The 13,965-nt window shown below is 40.3% G+C and overlaps 1 long non-coding RNA gene across 1 annotated transcript; it reads left to right on the forward strand.

Moving 5' to 3' along the window:
• Positions 1 to 1,257: 1,257 nt before the first annotated feature.
• On the forward strand, positions 1,258 to 7,709 carry LOC147650386 (uncharacterized). The gene is made up of 2 exons (XR_015276629.1): positions 1,258 to 5,192; positions 5,455 to 7,709. It is a non-coding gene; the product is annotated as an uncharacterized LOC147650386 (long non-coding RNA).
• Positions 7,710 to 13,965: the final 6,256 nt, after the last annotated feature.

Raw genomic sequence — 13,965 nt, forward strand, 5'->3', positions numbered from 1 at the left:
GTGAGCCTTGAAAGTAGGATGAGAAGGTAGGGCTATGCAGTGTGGGCTTTCCACTGAATTGGGGGTGGAACTGATTTTCAGAAACCAGTGGGGGAGCATTAGTTCTTATTTTAGGTGACAACAGTGTTGGATAATTAAGGTCCTATTTTCTCAGCACTGTAGGAGAGTGTGGATATTACAATGCCTGCACATTTTCTGTCTCCTTTGCTTGAAGGCTGCACTCAACCTTTATTTTATGTGTAAGAGAATGAGCCTGGTTTGAATTTATGACAAGTTCTTTCTCCATAATAGTCTGGCATAAGGCATAATTTTTGCTTTCTCTGCATAAAATTCTGTGTATAGCTTCTATTTTACTTTTTCTTCATGCTGCTTTGTAAGAAAGAGAGCAACCACTGTTCTTTGTATAGAGGAAAGTTCAAATACCTTTCATTTTTAAAGGTGACATCAGTGGCAGTGCTAAGTGATTTGGGAGTGGATTAGAGTGATGCAGATTGACTGTCACAGCAGAGATTGGTGAACTGTTTCTTACATTTTTTTCTTGGCAATTTTCCTGGGGTGTGGGGTGTATTCATTTTATTTATTATTGATTTTATTTTTATTTATTTTTAAATTTTAGGTCACACTTCAGGTGGGGCCAAACATGTTCTTCCTGTGCTGGTAAAGAATGTGCCTGTTGTTCATGTTAAATAATAACAACTGTGTTTTCACTGAGTATCTTTGGGATGCATTTACCTTCCTTTAGATGGAGCTAAACTCTCTTTAGTCCTGGAGTGTGGTCTGCATTGAAGCTCTGTAGCTGTACTACAGAAATGACACTTCAGTCCTTCTATATATAATTTTACAGTAGCCCTTTACCATGTGGCACGTTGCTTTTGGCACTGAGAGGTATTAAAACTAGTTTTGATGAAAAAAAACCCCAAAACTTTCAAGTGGCAACATGAACATTGTCAGGATGGATCCAGAAAGAGATCCACTGGGTCTGGAGTAGCATCCTTTAACAGTGCATCATAGTGTAAAAGTCAAGGAGAGAAATACAGGAAGGGAGTCTGATCTGGTTAAAAAAAAAAAAAAAGGGCAAAAAGATGCATAAAAATATTTAGATCTGATCAGGTTAGCATTTGCCAGTGTTTTTTCATCCTGTTGGTGCTTTTTCAGATAGCTGAACTCCTAAAATATTAGTCCCAGTTCTATGACTTGTAATTTGACAATTTCAGGCTGTATAGTGGCACACTTGCCCATAAATCTCATGGCAGAAATGGGAACATCAAGACAGTAGATGCTGAAATTGGATGAGTGTAAAGCAAATACAATTTTTTTTTATTTCTTTGCTTCCAGTTAGGAGGTCTGTTCACTTTTCTTCCATTTCACCACAGTTGTGTCAGGCAAGGAAGGAGTTAAGGAGCTTGACAGGATATGGAATGGACTGGGCCCTACACCATTATGTGCCTGTAAAGCGTGTTGTACATCTACTAACAAGCCTGCCATTCACTTTTTCAATAAATCCTGCACAGAGGTATTAGGGTCTGTGAACTGACAATTGATTTGCTGCCTGGAAAATTATTCTTTATTGATTTATATTACACAGAGGCAACCACAAATCTATAGCAGCCTTAATCAGAGAGAAAATGCTAAAGTTAGTGTCATTCTTACTTAGTCAGGCAATTACAAGTAGGAGAATTGGTTTAGTACCTCTAGGTGACATCTACATATTATTCAATTATGAATCTCAGTAATCCATGAATTACAATACATAAAAGTATGTGAGATCTGGCTAATTAATTTTTTGTAATATGAACAGTGCCCTTTGTGCAAGAAGGTGTTTTAAATGTCAACCTAGCATTTAAAGTGAAATTTGGCACCAGAAACGAAGTATGATTTTTAATGAAGATTCTTGAGATCTTTACAGTGCCTGGAATTTTTCTCATATTTTGTGTGAACTGGACAAAATGAATATGAGATATTTACAGAGTTTGTATATGTGATATTTTTTTTTAATTGTAGATGTTCATTTATTTCTTTTATTCTGAGCTCAAAATGGAATGTGTGTGCCAGGATAGAGCCATCCATAGACACAGGAACTGTGATTCTGGGCTGGAACTGTCTTGACAACAGACTGAAATCAAACAGCAGAAGCCCAGAGCTCATTCTGGACTGAATTTTCCAGCCTTACCTTCCATTAACTTTGTAGTCTGTCTCAGGTCCAGCTGTGTTTACATGGCTGTCATTGCAAACCCTCAAGTTCTGTGGGTTGGAAACTGGTTGCTGGACAGACATGTGTGCCAAAAAGATTTTCAGAAGATGGGGCTGGTACTGAGGAACTGGAAACTAAGAGCTGGATGGAAATACCTCTTGATGATTGGGTTGGAATCTCTGGAGTTTGACTGCAAAGCTTTGGGAACACATCTGAGATACGGAATTTAGCCCTTTCGTTTTTCTCAGAAAAGTATGTCAAAATAAGTGTACCTCACTCTGTTGGTAAAATAGAGATGGATCTCTGTGGGTTTTGAGATGGGTCATTCAAAGAGCATTTTCCTTCTTAGGGAAGAAAGTGTGGGGATCAGGAAGGAAAAACAGACTGTGTTGTATTATGTAAGGCTACAGTCTTAAAGGTTATTTCTCCTGCAGGAGTAGAAGGGAACTTCCTCTCAATGGATTTTGTATTTATTTAATAGCTAAAAGATATTTTTTTGCTTTGCAGGTAGTGGTATCTGGTATGCCCCAAAGTTTTCTGTGGACCTGGTCCTGATCAACTAGGCATCTTCATTAAAATAGTTTAGAAAAAAATAAAATATTGGTTTAGGGGGGAGAATTTGCTGTCACTGTGGCTCATTATAGTGAGGTACTTTTTCCAGGCAATGTGAAAGTGCAGCTTCTTCTGGGTCTATTTCCATTAAGTATTAAAGACCCTTATAAGTTTGTCTGTACTGAGTGACATAATTGGGAGTCTTGAAAAAATTCCAGATCCCAATTATTTCATCCTGCTGGTCACTGTTAAGTCCCTGACCCAGAAAGCAGAATTGGTGAAGTATGAACCAGGTGTGTGCTGTGTGTGGCTTTGTCAGTAGCCATGCAGAAGCACAAAGAAATTGAGTGCCCAAGTCTCCTGCACAGCCTGTGCTGCTCTGTGGTGCTGCAGCTCTTCGGCTGCAAAACACACACTGCTGCTGCTGCTTGGCAGTTCCAAGGGATGGCTAATTGTCAGTATATGTGTCCAGGCTTCCTTGTACAACACAACATGCCACCAATGGTTTTTTTAATTCTATTACTTTCTGCCAACAAAGATACTGGCTTTTTAAAACCAGCCGTTTTGAAGAGGGAGTGGTGATTGTTGCTGTAGACAAGCAGGTTAATGAAGATGTTACTAAAATGTCTTTTCATCAATGAAAGCTTGAAAATCAATTGCAAAAGCCATTCCCTATCTCAGTGTGATTTTGTTATGTTTGACCAGGGTGTTTGATAAGCATTAGTTCTTGCTGAGAGCAAAAAGAAAATTTTATTTCGGGTGTTGCTTTACTGTGTTTGGAAAAGGGAAGAACCAGGAGGGCACGTAGACCTGTATGTCTGATCACAGTGTGTCTTAGTTGAGGCCCTATGGGTGTGGAGAACGTGGGATGAGCTTCAACCACAACTCCAACCTCATCACCCACCGGCACATCCACACCGGGGAAGAGGCCCTACGAGTGCCCCAGTGTGGGAAGAGCTTCAGCCACAGCTCGCACTTGACCAGACACCAATAGAAGCACTGGTAAGGGAAGCCCTGCAAATGTCCCAACTGCAGGAAGAGCTTTGTGCATTGCCCCAACTTCATCTCCCATTGGAGGACCCATGTTGGTGACAGTGACCCTCTTTGGGCAGAGACCTGGTGACACCCATTCCAGATGATCCCCATTGGGTGGGGGGAAGGTATTTTGAGAGATTTCTTTCACTTCGCATTCTCCTGCTCTGATTTTGTTGTTCATAAAATCCCTGTCCCCAGGCTGGGTTTTTTTCCTGTGCTGGTGATCGGGGAAGGATCTCTCCCGGCCCTGTCTCAACTCCTGGGCCTTTCCTCAGCCAATCAGCAAAGTCACAAAACGATTTTTAGGCAATCAGAGCTTTTCTCGCTGGTACCTGGCAAACCCACAGTGCCCAGTGCTCCCAACCTGGACCCCACCTGTGACCCTCCTTACCCAGCGTCCCAGCGTCCCTGGGAGCCAAATTTAGGGAGGGGGTAAGTTTCAGCATCTGCCCAGATCTGGGGAATGGAGCAGCTGGGGCTGTACTGGTGGCACTGGTGGTACTTGGAGCACCCCTGGCCGTGGGTGCAGAGCTCTTGGATGAGTGGAAGGGGTGGGAAGAGGAGCCGGGGTATGATCATAAAGGTGGGAGAGGAGGGGATATGGGTGGGTGGGACCCACAAAATGAGTTGGACAGTGAATGGGACCACCCAAAGTAAGAATGGGGAAGGGAGATGAGGACTGGAGGATGACAGCAAAGGTGTGGGAGAGATTAGAAAAATGGGAAAAGGAAGGGATCCTGAAACTGAGTGGGAGGGGGCTGGGGATTTGGGGGAGTGGTATGAAAAGGGGTGGGAAAGGGGCAAAAAGGAGGGACTAGGACCCCCAAACCGGTGGGTGGCAGGGGCTGGTGACCAAGGAGTGATGGGAAAGGAGGTAGAACAGGGAAAAGAGTGGAAATGAGGGGATGGAATAGGATAGGATGGAAAGGAGGGTTGGTCCCATGGCAGCCATGGGGCACAGGGGTGTAGAGTGGGATCTGGAGTTGCCCTCAAAGCTCCTGGCTTGCTGGGGGGCCACTCCCTGACCTGTGTCCAGGGCATGGATGGCTCTCTGCAGCAGCCCATGGTTGTCAGCCTATTAGTAAGTAATGTTAATAAAGAAATACCCAAATAACTTTGGAAAGTTCTTAGGTTTTAGGAGTTTGTTTCAAAATGCCACTCTTGAAATATTTATTCACTATGTTCATTATATCTTTTTCTTGTATTTTTGTGATTTTCTGGGAGCTCTTAAGCATTCTACTAGAGTACAGTGTAGGAAAAAATTACTTCTAGCTGAAAAAGCAGATGCTGTGTGCCGTGGTCCTCCCACCCCTGGCAGCGTCTCTGGATGGAAGTGTTGTGAAAAACAGGCTGCTGAATAGCCATTTATAGTTAATCTCTATTACAAAGAGGTGCAGATGATTTCAAAGTCAAGGTAAGGATAGAAATAGTACACACATGCTTGGATTTATGGTAGGGGTGTAGTAGAAGTGCTCTAAGGAAATGCAAGAAGGCTGTTTTTTTCTAGAGCTATGAGAAATCACTGGAGTAGTGAATGCTCATCTCTGTTAGACTTCAGGGGGATACATTTAGGTACCCATGGTCCAGCTCTTGTTCATGGAACCAGAACCTGAAAGGTCAGCAGGGCTGTGTCACACAGATACAGCAGCACCAAACCCCTTTTTCCTGTCTTCAAGGTGTGTTGCCATTGATGCCATTGTAACCACTGAGACAACAACAACCTCCAACAAGAACGTCACTTCTGGTAAAAGAGTATGGAACAGAGTTTAATCAACAAAAACCACAAATAAAACAGTGAAATAAAGATTTTCTCCCAGGAGAAGAGGCAGATTTGCAAGATTCAGGTTCACCAGATCAAGGAAGAGACACATCAAATTTTAAACCAAGGAAATTTTCAGGAAGAAGTTTAAAATCGATTGGGGTTGTTATAAGTGACCTTTTTGTTGAGCCTGGGAGGTTAATTAAAGTTGCTATTACTGAAGTGTTAATTGATGTTATGAGTTACAAAGTTATAAGAGGTAAATGTTAATTATGTCTAATTAAGAGGTAAAGTTGTTAAGAGGATGGTGAGTAGCATTGTTAATGATTTTGGCTTATTTGGGGTCGAGAATGGGTTGGGATCTGGTGGTTGGAATATGGCGGATTGGTAAGAAATATAGGGGCTTGTGGGGGCCTGGAATAGTAAAAGGGAAGAACATTCGAGAACATGAAGTAATGAAGATACTGTCAACACCTTAAGCAATGATTGGAAGAAGCATCCACCAATCACACGATGCCTTGGGAAGATGATTAGACCAGGATGAACGCTCTTGCAGACCAATCAGAGCCTGAGAAAGCGACTAATGCCAAAGAGGATCCAAAACGGACCAATCCAGGACTAGGGAAGGGTATAAATCAGGGTGTCAGAGGTTATTGGGGGCTTTTGCGTTGGGGAAACTGGTTTGTAGCATTTGTTTTTATCTCAGTTTGTAGCATGGGGTACACAAGCTTAGCTTGGTCTCCCTTCGGCCGTAGCACAGTGTTAATAAACGAGCCAGATTTTTCTTTTCATCTAAAAGTCTCAAGACTTGTTTACAACAGGGGTGAAGTGAGAAGAAAAGCTTTAAAGGGAAGAGATTTCGACATAGCGAAAGAACAGGTTCGCTAGATGTGAAGGCGAGCAGGAGTGAGCGAGAGCAGGAGAGCTAAAGGCAAACGTAAAAGGCCAAAAGGCAGGCTGGAGCCACGACAAAGTGCGTAAGACTCACAAAAATCCCCCCAAAAGACAAAAGCAGAAGTCCTCACTCAAGAAGCAAGTTCGAGAAGTCCCCGAGGCTGCTGACGCTGTTACTTTTTCTGCCCCGGCTCCTCCCAAGCTGTGCCTGCTGAGGGACACCATTGCTCAGTGTAATGTCCCGCTGCGGCCCAGCCGTGGGGACCTTCTGCCGTCGATTGCAGAGTGTCTCCGGGGTACAGCCTCCTCGGGGTTCCCCTACTGACTGCCTGTCCCATGGGAGACATGGACTGGTTGCCAGGCAAAGTCTCTCCAGGACAAGGCTTTCCTTCATCTTCTAGCAGCCTCGTGGCCGCAGCAGATGTGCAGCCCTTGCCCCGCATGCCTCTGACAAATCAATTGGCTCCTCAGAGCTCGGTGAAGCTGGGCATGGCTGATGGGGGGCCCTGAGCCCCCTGCCCAGCCCTGCACGGAGCCCTTCCAGCAGAGCACTCAGCGTGTGCGGGGCTGCAGTTCCCTGCCCTTGGCTGTGCTGCCCCGAGCCCCATAAATTAACAGCCAATTACACAATAACGGGAGGGATGGCCTTTTTCATGACTCATCACTTCTCCACAGCTCACTGCTTTTGGAGCAGCAGTGCTGTTCGCTATATTAATGTAGCATTCATTTATGATGATTAATATTAAAGTACTATCAAATATTTTATTCTGTTTTATTATTCTGAAAAGCTTTGGGGAGAGCACTGTATGAATGTATAATTCAATCATGTAGATTATGGCATGGTTAGTTTCTTGCAGTCAGTAATACTTCGTTCAGTCATCTGAACTACTTTGGAGATAAATTTCTATTAAAAAACCCTTTTATTCTAGATAACAGCATTTTGATCTCATTAGCATGGATCATTTTCTCTAAACTCAGCTAGACTCTAGTGTAGCAACAAAAAGCTCCTTTTTATATCAATTAAAATATTTTGTCTTTTGACCTGCCATATAATTAAGATCCTGTTTATTAAAGTTACTAACATATTAGAACACTAATTGCATTACAAGCTTACTTTCTTATTTCTGAACTGTTTATGATTTAATTGACTTGATTAAATTAATTTTCATGTGTCTGTGCAATTAACACATTAGCTGAATTTATTTACACATGCAAATACTAATACATCACCCACTGTACTAGCAATGATTTAAAGAAAATAAAATTAATGCTCTAATTGAGTGAATTTTTCGGCATGAATATGCAATCTGATAACACTATAAGCTGGCTAGGAGTAATAGCACCTTTAAGAGTGTGCCTTCCTGCAAGGAACTGAAGTTTAAAGAGGGCAACATGCACCATAGCCGTTGTGCCTAAATGATCTTTCATTGTACACAAGAATAACCTTGAGCAAGGGGAAAATCAAGTAATTTTACTTATTAGCAACAAGATTCCTGACTGTATTAGAATATTTTTGTTATTACTGTAGAGACTTGGTAGTAATAAAGCACAATAGAAGGAAGATTGTGGAAAAGGAGCATCTAAAGGATGCTTCTTGTAAGCTGTAATCCAAAGTCCAATGTTGTCAGTACTACTGTTCCACTGATTTCAGGTGATTTTAATATCTGAAGGAGACAGAAGTCAGAAGTGCACTTTTTCAGACCATTTTCAAAAAATAATGGATTTTAAATCTTCTAATTTGACAAACACAAATACTGGCGTGTAAAGAAAGATGTAACACTACTTTTCAGTCCAGAAAACCCATAAACTGGAGAAATGTATTCTGTTAATCTCTTACCTCTTTTAAAAGCCTCAAAAATGCCTTCTCTTTCATGCTCCCACTCTTTATTTATGTGCAAAGACTTGCTTGAGTGGCTAAATTCCCTAAATAGCTACAAAGCTATTGTGATAAGAACAGGAAATGCTTTTGACAATATATCATGTATCAAATATAGCCCAGCAAAGGCTTTAGGGTGCTCAGGATGCAGTTTCAATATATGATTTCATGCTTGTAGTGGTTTGTACTTTTATTTTAGCTTCCAGCTATGAGGTATAAAAAGGCTGAAAAATAAAAGTATTCCTTAAATATACTTATGCTTTAAAATTTTATGTTTATTTTTAACAGTGGAAATGCTGTTTATGCATGTAAGATCCACTTCTTAATGTAATATCTTTAATTGTGTCTTGATAAATGTTTATTTATAAATACGGTTTACTAGTAAGCTGTTTTGAAAAAGTCAAATGATGTTTTTTTCATCTATGATCAAACATTTTAAGGTACTCCAGTAAACATTTTCAGGATAAAATTACACTTAAATCAGTTGCCAGTGGTGCCACTGTATAAATCAAGAACCAATAGTCCTGTGTAAAGGAAAGATCCATTATAAACTGCTTAAAAAAGAGATACACACTTCTAATGTTTTAATTTTTTTTCTTTAAAGGAAAAACCCTTACCCAGGTAAGGGTTTATCTTACCTTAATAATTAATTACCTTAATGCAAAAGAAAAATACCATTAACATACACTGGAAATAAAAGTAAACCTGCTCCACACCAACTGAAAGCGATGTGTCTTAGTAAATTAGTTTGACTGGGGTAGTTTCTTTAATTTTTTTCTAGCGTTTTGTCTCCTGATTAGTCTAAAAGTGTCAATGTGGTCCATAAATATTGCTGTGTTCTATATGGCTACATTAGACTGTACCAGGAGTGCATTCGCTGGGGATTTATTTCAATATATCATCTCCAGGAGTGGTAATTAGTCTTTTGGAAAATGAAGGTTATTCTTAAGCTTGTATTGCCAGGTATCTGAGCTATAAGCCTCAAAACTTGCCAGCAGTTCATCCTGCATCTGCAAATTCAGTGTTGAATTTTCAGGTGAAGGTTGATCTGGCATCACCTACTTCTAACTCTTTTCTTAGGAGATCAGATTTGTAGGGATGGTTCAGCAAGGAGTCCCCAGGGATGGACACAGAAAGCCTGTGTAAGGATGCTTAGGAGAGGTCTACTTCTATGTAGACACACCTAGTGCTCACTTAAGTTGGGTTCAGAGAAAGTGAAATAATGCATGAATTCATTTTTATCACATGTAGGTGAAAGGGCATTGCAGTGTGGCTGAGTACAATTCAAGATTAATCCTAAACGTAGATTGTCTTAGATACTGTGGCATAGGCACAGTGGGACAGTGTGGGGAGGAACCACACTGACGAGGGAGCTCAAATCCCTTCCAAAACCTTGCCCTTTTCTAACTGTGCCACCTCAGAGTTCTCATTTTCTGTGTAGATATCCAGTCTAACTGTGTATCATTGGGCTTGATTCCAACCGTATCTTCTGGTAATGGGTTTCACAAGACTCTCATTTCTTGCATGGAGGAGGTGAAAGATCCAGTTTTGTTGATGGCTAATTAGAGCTTTCTCATTCACGGGGCAGGCGATGGGGAGGATAAACCTCAACCCAGCCCTGAGTTACTCATACTGCAGGGGAGCCTTTTCTTGCTTCTGAATTCAATTTACAGAAGGAAAAGTGCCAAATAAGAGCAAATGTTTTAATTATAAAGAAACACTTTTCTTAGGTAAGACAATTGCTATGTTTGCAAAATGAATTTAATGTGATACACAGTCTACCAGAGTTTTTAATGAACGCTAAGTCAGAAGAAACTCCATGAGGCAGCTGTGTTGTATTTGCATATTTGCTCAGGATAATTGATAGAATTGTTCAATTAAATATTGTAAAAGGTAATAGCCTAATACACTCTGTGCAAGAAAAGGAAAACCATAGGATTCAGTAATTTCTCTGATTGAACCTTTTGTATATTTAAGCAGTATGTCTCCATAGACAACGCATTTCTGGGTCATTTTAATTCAGCTTGGGTGGAAATGGGAAACTTCATCATGCAGAACTCTGAAAAGGTTTTGCTACAGCTGCGCTTCAACCAAAACTTTCATTTCATGTGACTGTAATCTTAACTCTAAACACAAACTCAGATTTGGCTTCTCCTTCTCTGTAATAATATTCCAAATGTGTTATTCAGCATAAAATCTATTCTACAGATCTTGATTATACAGTAATACGTGTTGGTATGTACTGTATATGATATATATATGAATATGCTAGCAATCAAAAAGAGAAAACAACAGAAAACCTAGATATCTAGGAAATCACATTTCTGAACTATTACAATCGTGTATTTTGCATCTATCCATTTTTCCAAGGAGTAAAAAGAACAATATATGCTTTGGAACGTCCTTTGCAGTTGCCTAGTTTCCCTGAAATAACTCTAAAAGGAGAAGTGATTGATTCATAGACCTTTAATGAAGCTGGTGTGTGAAAAGAAGAGAGGTGGACTTAACTGAAGTCATCAGACAAAATTCACTGGCTGTTGCATCCCAGGAGCTGGTAGGAGATGCTTTTACTGGAGTGCCCTGGGATTCGACCCCTGTTTAAGGAATTATTCTCTCAGTCTCTTGCTATGTACCCCAGTTACATCATCCCAGTTACATCACCCTTTGTCCCCACCCCAGGATTATGTCATCCCTGTTCTCCACCCCAGTTCCAGAATAATCTCTGCTCCTCTCTTCCCTATTGGTCCCTATTCACTGTCACTCCACCCCTGGACCCTGGTTGGAAGTTAACCCTTCACCACGCCTCTGCACCACCCTGTGCCCTCTACCCATTGGCCTCAGACCCCATGAGCCACACTTCCCTTTCTCTATAAAACCCTGCACCCTGCCTTGTTCTTGGGTCTTTGTCCCTGGTTCCCTTTTTGTGGGGGCTTGATAAACTCACAGGAATACCACACTAAGAACCCCTCTCATCATTCATGGACCCTCAGATGCAGCCGTGGTGCGTGAGCGTCTGCTGTGCGGAGCTGTCCCTTTCCGCAGAGGGAAGGCAGCGGTGTCGGCAGCTCCTGCGCCACTGCTGCTGGCCAGCGTTTTGTACTGCATCATACATCAGTTAGCATGGTGTGTAATTGGAATTACTGAAAGCTGAGGAACTAATGATGTGCAAGTGATGAAACATCTGTAGGGTAGGAGAGGAAGGGGTTTGAAACACTGATTCCAATCAGTTATTTATGTGGGGACAAAAGAACTTACACTGATTGAAATGCAAACAGAGTGTATGAAATCCTTTTCTCAGTGTTTTCTTTGAATAGGTTACATACCTTTCTGTGGTGTAGTATTACCATTATTTACAAGACTTAATTTAAATGTATGGTTAATGCAAGCGTTACATATAATATGATGTATTAATAATTTATAGTTGTAGTCTAAATTGTCACTTCAATTGTCACTGTTGTAGTCACTTCAATTGTCAGAGCTGTTCACTAACAATAAAAAGTTACTTCACCTTGAAAAGTTAGCTTTTGTATGAGCCTTCCTTACAGGATTCTGTGTATTTTTAATAATAATCACTTGTTTTTTATATGTAATACTTTTGGCCACGTTATGGATGGCTGCACCATCCCCCTTCAACATATAAATAATAGCTTGAAAGTAGTACACTGTAAATATGCCTGTCTCCTTTCCCACTTGAGGATCAGGTTTTTGGTGTTTTTCCTGGGGGTTTTTTGGAAGCATCAGGCAGCAAGCATTTCTTTAATCCTTCATACTCCTTCTGACCACCTAAAGAAGATGTTAGAGACAGTTGCTGTGCAGAGGTGTTTCAGTGATGTTTGTGCTTGTTTTCCTGTCGCTGATCAGAGTCCTGAGCCTGCCTTGCAGAGGTTAATGCAAGTTGTTAAATAGTGGATGTCAGTCTTGGAGAAACACATAAAGTGAAGTTGGTGCAAATGGTGTTTCAGTTCAAATGAAGTCAGTACTTTAAATCAGACTTTTTAAGGGTGAAACAGGTCTTGGACAGTTTCCAATTTAGAATGCAGTGTGGAAGCATTAGTGATGGAGCTACTGTTTTATAGGACAAAGACAGAAACACTGTTTAATTTAGTTAGGATTAGGGGTGAAGAATTCAGGGTGTTGTTGAATTCCAATACTGACTTTCTGGCAAAGATTTTTCTGTGTGTATTGCAGTTTTTGTAACTGGCACTTTCTAATATTGTTAACTAATACACACAAAACAAAATTGCTAGGCTATAATAGTTCCATTTCTCTCATTTTCCTGGGATCTCATTTTCTCATTTGTAATCCTTATATTCCTAAAACTTAAGAATCTCATATTTTTTCAAGAGGTATTTGAGACTATGAAGAAAAAAAGGAAATTCATCTCTGCAGAGACCCTTCATAATAGCATGGTACCAGTGCACTACTCTTGGTGTCTTTCCACGTGGAATTTAATGGTTAGATTTTACTTGTCATTTAAGATTTCCCAGTTGGTCTAAAGGTAATGGGTGAAAATGAAGAAGAGCTTGACATCCAACTCCATACAATTGAAAACTCCCTAACATGGGATCCTGTGATCCTGTGAAATTGCAAATCCAATGATTTGACTCTGAAATGTAACACAAACTAGTTCATGGACAGGTGTGTGTCTTATTGCTAAGGGAATTAGGAAAGCCCAAGGTCAGCAACGTGGATTATACCCTCTAGAACTTCTTTGTCATTAATACTTTATTTCTTGGATTCTTTTGCAAAAGAAATTGCATAGATAATATAACAAGGATTTTATCATGCTATATCAGATTCCTTTTGGGATTCAAGCTGCTGTTTACTTGCCAAAAGGGAGTTCTTTGTGGAGTAAACACTTTTTGGAGTGTCTTCTGAGATTTATGGACTGTTATTAAACAGGTATAATAGTGTATATTTAAAAGAAGAAATTAATGACACAAACAATTTTTGCCAAAGAGATGAATTGCCTAATCTGGTGTATCTGTCAGACTACAGACACAAATTTTATTTGAAACAGATTTTTTTTTTTATTAATAACATTATGTTGTGACCGTTTTTCTAAAGGTTATTCAGTTTTGAAGAAGGAATAGAATGCATGCCATCTGAGTGATTTGACAACTCCCTCATACTATAAATACTGTGTTATTTAATCCCTTTCCCAGGAGGAGTGGCTTCACATTTCAATGGTTTCTTAAAAGCCTATGGTGAGAGAGACTTCCTTCACTCTCTGCTAGATCATCTCTCATTAGGACATGGAAATGCTACATTTAACAGTGTCAATAAGATGATTCTAAACATATATGGTATTCATTATTTAAATTATTACTTTGGGGTGCAATTGGATGTGATGCTGTTTGATTTATAGGCATTTCAGCCTGCAAGTTGGACACAAACAATACAAAAATGCAACTAAGTTGATTTAGACATTCCAAGCTAAAGGATGTTCTTTTAGTATCCTTCCTGTCTCTACAAAATAGAAAACAGTTCTTAAGTATCTGGGCCAAAGAAAACACCAGTGTAGTCCCAAGTGATTATAAACCATTTTGTTTTTCACATTAGTCTGTGACACTAAAATAGTTTCTAGTGACAAGACTGTTTCTTCTTTGCTAGTGACCTCCAGTAGTAAAGGAAAAACTGAAAAGGTTGTCAAGCAGT

Source organism: Cyanistes caeruleus, chromosome 15, assembly GCF_971803275.1.
Source record: "Cyanistes caeruleus chromosome 15, bCyaCae1.hap1.1, whole genome shotgun sequence".
In the NCBI taxonomy this organism is placed as follows: domain Eukaryota; kingdom Metazoa; phylum Chordata; class Aves; order Passeriformes; family Paridae; genus Cyanistes; species Cyanistes caeruleus.